Below are 9,149 nucleotides of genomic sequence, written 5' to 3' on the forward strand. Positions count from 1 at the left end.
CCAGATCCTATAAAGAATGCACCATGGCTGGTCTGGCTTTTATTTATATATTTATTTACTCTAATGAGTCGGAAACCACAATATTGTCAGTCAGCCATCCATACTTCTCATTTAAAAGAGGTAAAATTAGGTAAAATTATTAATAATTTTTTAATATAAACAATACAAACTGGTCAACTATGTTATAGATACAGCAGTGTGCACAAGTGTTAAGGCTCCCCTGGTGGTCTAGTGGTTAAGATGCAGCGCTCCCACCGCTGCGACCCGGGTTCGATTCCCGGTCAGGGAACCATCCCCAGCCACTCTTAGTGCCGGTCCCAAGCCCGGATAAATTGGGGAGGGTTGCGTTAGGAAGAGCATCCAGCGTAAAAACATGTGCCAAATCAAACGTGCGGAGGATCCGCTGTGGCGACCCCTAAAGGGAGAAGCTGAAAAGAAAGTTTTAGTTTTTAGTGTGCACAAGTGTTAGGCACATTTTTTTTTTTTTAAATATACATTTTATTAATGGATGCCTGTGTTATGTTCTCCATAAGTGTGCATGCAGAGATAAGAGGTGGGGGGTAAGTCAATTTACAAAGACTGAATGTAAGTATTAAACCATGTTTCATATGTGTGTGTGTGTATATATATATATAAAATAAATGAAAAAACACTGAGGCTGCAAAAGATTTCATCTGCATATACAGAAAAAAGTATTATGCATAAATACTACTGTATTGAGTTCCTTAATTTATAGTTTGGAATTTGGGTATCATTATCCTTCTAACATTTATCTGTCATTCCTAAGTATTGCCATATTATTCATGCAAATATTCACATTTATTTTTTTTCATCATTTCTGATAACTGCATTTGGTTTGCACCACAATTATACTAACTGGGTTTCATTTTATTTTCCTATAACAGATTTATCAGCTCGTTCCTAAATGGTGGTGACAGAATAAAAGCTGAACGTGATGCAGTAGAAGACATGGAAAAGGGCAGGATTTCACCTGTGCTTGGCTTTATATTGAGGAGCCAATTCATAAAAAGGTTTTTATTCATTATAAAAAAATCTTTACAACATTTTTTAACCAGTCCCTTAAAATGATCGGAAAAACGCCTGTAGTTCATATCTCCACACAACATTTCTGTTAAAGTAACGGAAGCCAGAGCATTTAGCTTTTTCACTTCTCTGTTTTAAGAGACCTGTGAAAAAGCAGGCCAAATAAAAGATAAAAAGAAGCCTGGGTTACGCCAGAAGACGACTTTAAGGTTTTTTCGTGCAGATGTCGGTGCCTAAATGGAAAACAGTGTTGGAGCTTAAACAGTCACCTATGACTTTTAAGAAAAAAAGACAATAAATGCAGTATGTTTGCTCATGTAATATTTCTCTGTAGGGCTAAGCAAAATACTAATGTTTTGTTATTCACAAATCATACTTTAAAGTGAAATATCTGGTGGCCTTATAACCGGTAGCTTGTGGCAAAGCTAATAATGTAATGAAAACCATATGGTCTGGAGAGAGACTGAAAAAGAGGTCACTTACACACGTGTACTTACTACTTTCATGTTAAATACGTACAAGGAAATCCTTTGTTCTTTCACATGGGCTATATTTTAATGTCATTTTATATAATAGTAATGATAAATACATTTTGATCTGAATTAAACCCGGTTAAGGGTATGGAGCTTTTCATCGCCAGCAGGGAGAAATCTGCATTTTTATCATAGGATGATCTGACAAGGCAATTTGAGTCTGAATTGTTGGAAATCAGGCTGAAAATGAGGCGTTTAATTAGCATGCTTTGCATGTTTGGATAAAATCTGGTGAAAGATTTCTTAACAGTTTTACAGACACTGGCAGAATATCTATTTAAACTTTAATTTTGCATTCTAATTATGCAGACAATATAATCAGGATCACAAAGAGATCATTATCAATGCGTGTTCTCGAAAATAGATTTAATCTCCAAATCATGTTTTATTTCCCCAGGTACCATGGATTTTGCTACAATTCATTTCATTTTAATTAAATATTAATTAAACTAAGTATACATATTAATTAAACTAACAAGGCAAAGCTGCAATGCATCCATAAAACTGCTAGACTGGAAACACTATTCGCCTAATAATACATTTTTAACATTTAAAATAAGTCAATTCGTTACAGAACATAAGGACATAATGGTTTACTATGTGTGAGGATTGCAGTCCAATCAGTTGCTACACATTGTTTTGATGAGCAAGGTCTGCCACCTAGTGGAATTTTTGTGTTGATACAATACATGACTTGTTTTCCTTGCGAATAAGACATTTCCAGCCATTTGTAGTTTCACCACAAAGTTGGAATCACACAAGTGTATAGAATGTCTTTGGATGCAGTAACATTAAATTTGATCTTTTCTTGAACTAGGAGACCCAAACCTGTTCCACCATAACAATGCTCCTGTGCACAATGCAAGAATCATGAAGATATGGTGTAGAGTGAAAGATCTTGAGTTGCCTGATATAGAGCTCTGACTAGAGATGCAAAGGGGTGGAACCTTTCCATGAGAACTTTATCTCTGGAATTTTGGAAAAATTCAAGTTGGAAGTAGGAATTTATAAGAATTTAAATTAAATTTATATTAAGTATTTACAAAAATCTGTGGAAATTAATAACAAATTTGGGGAAAAGTATGTAAACTGTATCATATACAAACATGAATATAAACATTTTGTTTGGTCATAAGCTGACATGCATGTAAACTAATACAGATTTTAAAATTGACATTTTTGACTGATTTAATTGTTAGTATAATTCTGTTGTACAATAGCTTACACAAGCATGGGGGGAAACATGTGAAACTCTACACAAAAAGTAACCTTAGCACAGAATCAAACCACTAGACAAAGAAGACTGAAAGAAGTGATTTTTATTACACAGCACTATTAACTCATATGTTGTTGCATATGATTTAATGAAAAATATAAAAACAATGACAACAGATCAAGGAAATAACCAAGAAAACTACTTTTTATGGTTTGTAATTAGTATACACGACATAACGTGTTTTCAATGACACAATTTTTACACCTCCGATTTTACACACTTTCAGATAAGCAGGTGAAATTTACTGGCAAGACTCCAAGTGTTATCACAGGCTTTCTTCACTACTTTTCCTGCATAATCTATCCCCCTGATATGTTCTCAAACTTGAGCTATCTCTTCTTTTCCTTTTCTCTTGCTGAAATGGCTCTATTGAGCCCAGTTTTAAATACAGTGTGCCCTTGCTGGGTGCTACAGCTGGAAGTCATGCATATTGGTGGAAATGAGGACTTTAGGCCAAGTCAAGCTAGATCATAGTTCTGATGAAGGCAGAAAAAGAAAAAAATGAAATGATGTCAGTAAAGTAAGTGCAATAATGCTTCTCAAATGATATACCTCAGCATTTACATAACACCCTAAAAGTAAAGCATGGGTTAATGATTACACAAAAGCTAACAAATGTGAGCACACGAGGTCACCGTAACTACCTGATCTATAGCCACGTATGTTTTTGCAATCAAATAACAAAGCATAAGTACAGTAACAACTACTGCTAAGATACTGGATTGCAAGTGTTGAAGGCTTTACTCTCCCAGTAGAGACGATAATTTCAGTTTGTCTCAATGAATATCTGTGACTTAAAATAACATTAAAGATTGACATGGTTACACCTTGGCACACAAAATCTGTGTGCTAAACTAGCTAGAAAACTTAATTTATACTCAGCTAGAAAATTTGATATTAAATTAGCTAGAAAGTTGATGACAAACACAACAGTTTTGATTGTTAGGGTAAGCTAATGCTGGCTTATGCTGTATAGCTACAGGATATATAATGATGAAAGGCAGTATGGAAGCTGGGTTGTAGTAAATTATTTAATGCACATGTATCCAGCTGAAAAGCATTGCATCATTAGCAAATTTCTAGTTATTTAAAATAAGTTTGTGTTCCTGGTGTTTTTATTTAATTGTAGTTTAATGAGATATGCAGTTATCGGTGGTTCCTGCAAGTTTGTCTAATTTACTATTAAAGGTAATCATCTAGCCATGAAAGAAAAGTAAGAGCATTTAATAATAATCTGATATTTTATCACAGCGGGGTTTTTTTTTTTTTTTAACCTGCCAATTTAATGGCAAAGATAATGTTGTTTTTTTGCATTTGCACAGTTTATAAAGTGATAATGTATAAAACCTACAATGTAGTACTTAACAAAAAAATCACTGTACAATCACTGTGTAATTACTACCAAGCAGTTTATATAACTTATATTACAAAATAGCCCAAAATAAACCAAATTCTCTACCTTCCCTGTGCATAAGTGGAAAATGGTGTTGGGGCTTGAACAGTCACCTATGACTTTGGAGAAAAAAATAAATAAATGCAGTATGTTTTCTAATGTAATGTTTCTCTGTAGGGCTAAGCAAAATACTAACGTTTTGTTATTCATGAATTATACTTTAAAACGAAATATCTGGTGGCCCTATAACTAGTAGCTTGTGGCAAAAATGATAATGTAATGAAAAGCATATGGTCTGGAAAGAGACTGAAAGAGAATTTCGCTTACATGTGTACTTACTATTTTCATGCTAAATGCGTACAAGGAAATCTTTTGTTCTTTCACATAAGACAAAAAACTGAGTATATGTTAATCTGAATTGAACTGAAGTGAAAAGGAAGGTTTTGTGCTTTTTAACACAAGCAGGGAGAAATCTGCATTTCTATAAAAGGAGGATCTGAAAGGCAATCTGAGTCTGAATTGTTGGAAATCAAGCTGAAAACGAGGCATGTATTAGCATGCATACATGTTCGGATAAAATCTGGTGAAAGCTTTTATTTAACAGTGGAGTTTTTATTTCATGCATGGACACTGGCAGATGAACTGTTTGAGCTTCAATTTTGCATTCTAATATGCAGATAATATAATCATGATCACAAAGAGATCATTATCAAACCACTCTCTTTAAATAGATTGAATCTATTTAAAAAAAGTATATTTTCAAAAATTTATGTTTTTACCGGTTACCATGGATTTAGCTACAATAACCAAATAATGAGCTGATTAATAAAATGTGTAAGATTTGTGTGTGCTAATCTTCCTAAAACCCAATTTCATACATAAAAAGACATTTTTATGGACATGTATACATATGAATTAAACTAACAAGTTAATGCTGCAATACATCTATCAAATTTCTAGGCTGGAATCATTATTTGCCTAATAATAATTTTTTTTTAGATTTTAAACAAGTCAATTCATTTCAGAACAGTAGAAAACCAGTATGCCAGTTTATTAGGTAGTAAATTTTTCAATGCACATGTACCCAGCTGAAAAGCATTGCAACATAAGTACATTTTGTAATTTACTTATGATTTGTAATAAGTTTGTGTTTCTGGTACTTTAAAGAAATATACAGTTTTCCAATATTTCTGCAGATTTATTTAATTCAATATTGATGGTTATTATCTATCCATGAAAGATGGGTAAGAGCTTTAAATAGTAACCTGATTTTTTTTTCTTCCCAGTGGGGTATTTTGTGGCCCCACCAAATTAGTACCAGAGGTAATGTTGACAAGCTGTTGTGAATTTTTCGCATTATATTCCTTTATAATGTTTATAATACAAAACATTTAATTCATAATAATAATAATAATAATAATAATAATAATAATAATAATAATAATAAATTTTTGTTTGTTTGTTTTGTTCATTTGCGCAGATTATAAATAAATTTACTGCGAAAAATCCTACAATGCAGTACCTTAATATTAAAATCACTGTATTATCATTGTATACCCTATATGTACACCATACAGTTCCCATCACTTTGACAGCAACATCCCCTCACTTCCTCCTTGCCTTTCGCTACTTAAAGGGTCTCTTGTGCAGATGTTGGTGATTAAATGAAAAATTGTGTTAAACAGTCACCTATGCTTTTAAAGAGAAAAAAAAAGAAAGAAATGCAGTGTTTTCTCATGTAACATTTCTGACAAAGAAGCCTGAGTATACTTTAATGCCATTTAATGAAATAGTAATGAGTATATGTTTATCTGAATTGAACTCGGCTGAGGGTTTTGTGCTTTTTATCGCCAGCAGGGAGATTGTGTTATTTAATATTAGAGGTAAGCATCTAGCCATGAAAGAAGTGTACAAGTGTTTAATAGCCTGATGTTGTTGTTTTTAGCAGGGTATTTGTGGATCTGCCAATAGATAGATAGATAGATAGATAGAAAGATAGATAGATAGATAGATAGATAGATAGATAGATAGATAGATAGATAGATAGATAGATAGATAGATAGATAGATAGATAGATAGATAGATAGAGTATTTACTGTATTAGGGCTCTCAATTAAAAAATTATTTAATCACAATTGATCGCATGACTGCCATAAGTTAACTTTAATTAATCGCAACTTAATCGCACATTTTTACAGTATCTGTTCTAAATGTACCTTAAAATAATACTTTTTAAGTTTTTAATACTCTAATCAACATGGCCATAGACAAACATGGATGCTTTATGCAAATGTATGTTTATTATTAGTAAAACCAAATTCAACATAGAGCATGAAGACAAAATAGTCTTGTAAATATTTAAAAAATGTTATGGTATTTTAAATGACGTAAAGCACAGTTATGTAAACCACACGGATGGTTTTATTTGCTGGATGTTTGCTTTATTGCAGATTTTTGTGCTTGATTTAAGACTTTGTGCATCAGTAAAACAAATGTTTAGTGATAAAAATGTATATAAAAAGTGTATATATATATATATATATATATATATATATATATATATATATATATATATATATATATATATATATATATACAGTAAGGAAAATAAGTATTTGAACACCCTGCTATTTTGCAAGTTCTCCCACTTAGAAATCATGGAGGGGTCTGAAATTGTCATCGTAGGTGCATGTCCACTGTGAGAGACATAATCTAAAAAAAAAAATCCAGAAATCACAATGTATGATTTTTTAACTATTTATTTGTATGATACAGCTGCAAATAAGTATTTGAACACCGGAGAAAGTCAATGTTAATATTTGGTACAGTAGCCTTTTTTGCAATTACAGAGGTCAAACGTTTCCTGTAGTTTTTCACCAGGTTTGCACACACTGCAGGAGGGATTTTGGCCCACTCCTTCACACAGATCTTTTCTAGATCAGTCAGGTTTCTGGCCTGTCGCTGAGAAACACAGAGTTTGAGCTCCCTCCAAATATTCTCTATTGGGATTAGGTCTGAAGACTGGCTAGGCCACGCCAGAACCTTGATATGGTTCTTACAGAGCCACTCCTTGGTTATCCTGGCTGTGTGCTTCGGGTCATTGTCATGTTGGAAGACCCAGCCTCGACCCATCTTCAATGCTCTAACTGAGGAAAGGAGGTTGTTCCCCAAAATCTCGCAATACATGGCCCCGGTCATCCTCTCCTTAATACAGTGCAGTCGCCCTGTCCCATATGCAAAAAAACACCCCCAAAGCATGATGCTACCACCCCCATGCTTCACAGTAGGGATGGTGTTCTTGGGATGGTACTCATCATTCTTCTTTCTCCAAACACGTTTAGTGGAATTATGACCCAAAAGTTCTATTTTGGTCTCATCTGACCACATGACTTTCTCCCATGACTCCTCTGGATCATCCAAATGGTCATTGGCAAACTAAGGAAGTGCCTGGACATGTGCTGGTTTAAGCAGGGGAACCTTCCGTGCCATGCATGATTTCAAACCATGACGTCTTAGTGTATTACCAACAGTAACCTTGAAAACGGTGGTCCCAGCTTATTTCAGGTCATTGACCAGCTCCTCCCGTGTAGTTCTGGGCTGATTTCTCACCTTTCTTAGGATCATTGAGTCCCCACGAGGTGAGATCTTGCATGGAGCCCCAGTCCGAGGGAGATTGACAGTCATGTTTAGCTTCTTCCATTTTCTAATGATTGCTCCAACAGTGGACCTTTTTTCACCAAGCTGCTTGGCAATTTGCCCGTAGCCCTTTCCAGCCTTGTGGAGGTGTACAATTTTGTCTCTAGTGTCTTTGGACAGCTCTTTGGTCTTGGCCATGTTAGTAGTTGGATTCTTACTGATTGTACAGGGTGGACAGGTGTTTTTATGCAGCTAACGACCTCAAACAGGTGCATCTAATTTAGGATAATAAATGTAGTGGAGGTGGACATTTTTAAGGCAGACTAACAGGTCTTTGGGGGTCAGAATTCTAGCTGATAGACAGGTGTTTAAATACTTATTTGCAGCTGTATCATACAAATAAATAGTTTAAAAATCATATATTGTGATTTCTGGATTTTTTTTTTTTTTAGATTATGTCTCTCACAGTGGACATGCACCTACGATGATAATTTCAGACCCCTCCATGATTTCTAAGTGGGAGAACTTGCAAAATAGCAGGGTGTTCAAATACTTATTTTCCTAACTGTATATATATATATATATATATATATATATATATATATATATATATATATATATATATATATATATATATATATACAGTGAGGAAAATAAGTATTTTCCTCACTGTAATAAGTAATAAGTATAAGTATAAGTATAAGTAATAAGTATTTATAAGAGAGTAAAGAAATGGTTGAAGGGTCTCTCATGCAGAAAGGTTGGTAAGTGTAAAATGGTGCTGTGGCTTAAACAGTCACCTATGCTTTTAGAGAAAGAAAAAAAATGCAGTACGTTCTCATGTACAGTAAAGTTTTTAACAAAAAAATGTATCACACATTGATGCCAGTTAATGTAATAGTAATGATCATTATATGTTAATCTGAATTAAACCCGGCTGAGGGTTTAGTGCTTCTCATAGTCAGCAGGACATTTGTCAAATTTAATATTGAAGGTAATCGAGCCATGAAAGTAGAGTAAGAGCATTTAATAGTAACCTGATACTTTCAACATAGCAATGTATTTGTAAATTTGCCAAATGAATGAGAGAAGTAATGTTGAAAAGTTTATATTTTACCCAATTGTTTTGCATTTGCACAGAATATAAAGAGATCTGACACTGAAAAAAAACCTATCAATGCTTTTTTAAATCGTGTATAGCCAGTGTGTACACGCTACATAAACACAATGGAGTTCCCATCAAATCAACACGTGGAAGCAGCAACAT

The sequence above is a fragment of the Silurus aristotelis genome, assembly GCF_946808225.1.
Source record: "Silurus aristotelis genome assembly, chromosome: 10".
Lineage (NCBI taxonomy): Eukaryota > Metazoa > Chordata > Actinopteri > Siluriformes > Siluridae > Silurus > Silurus aristotelis.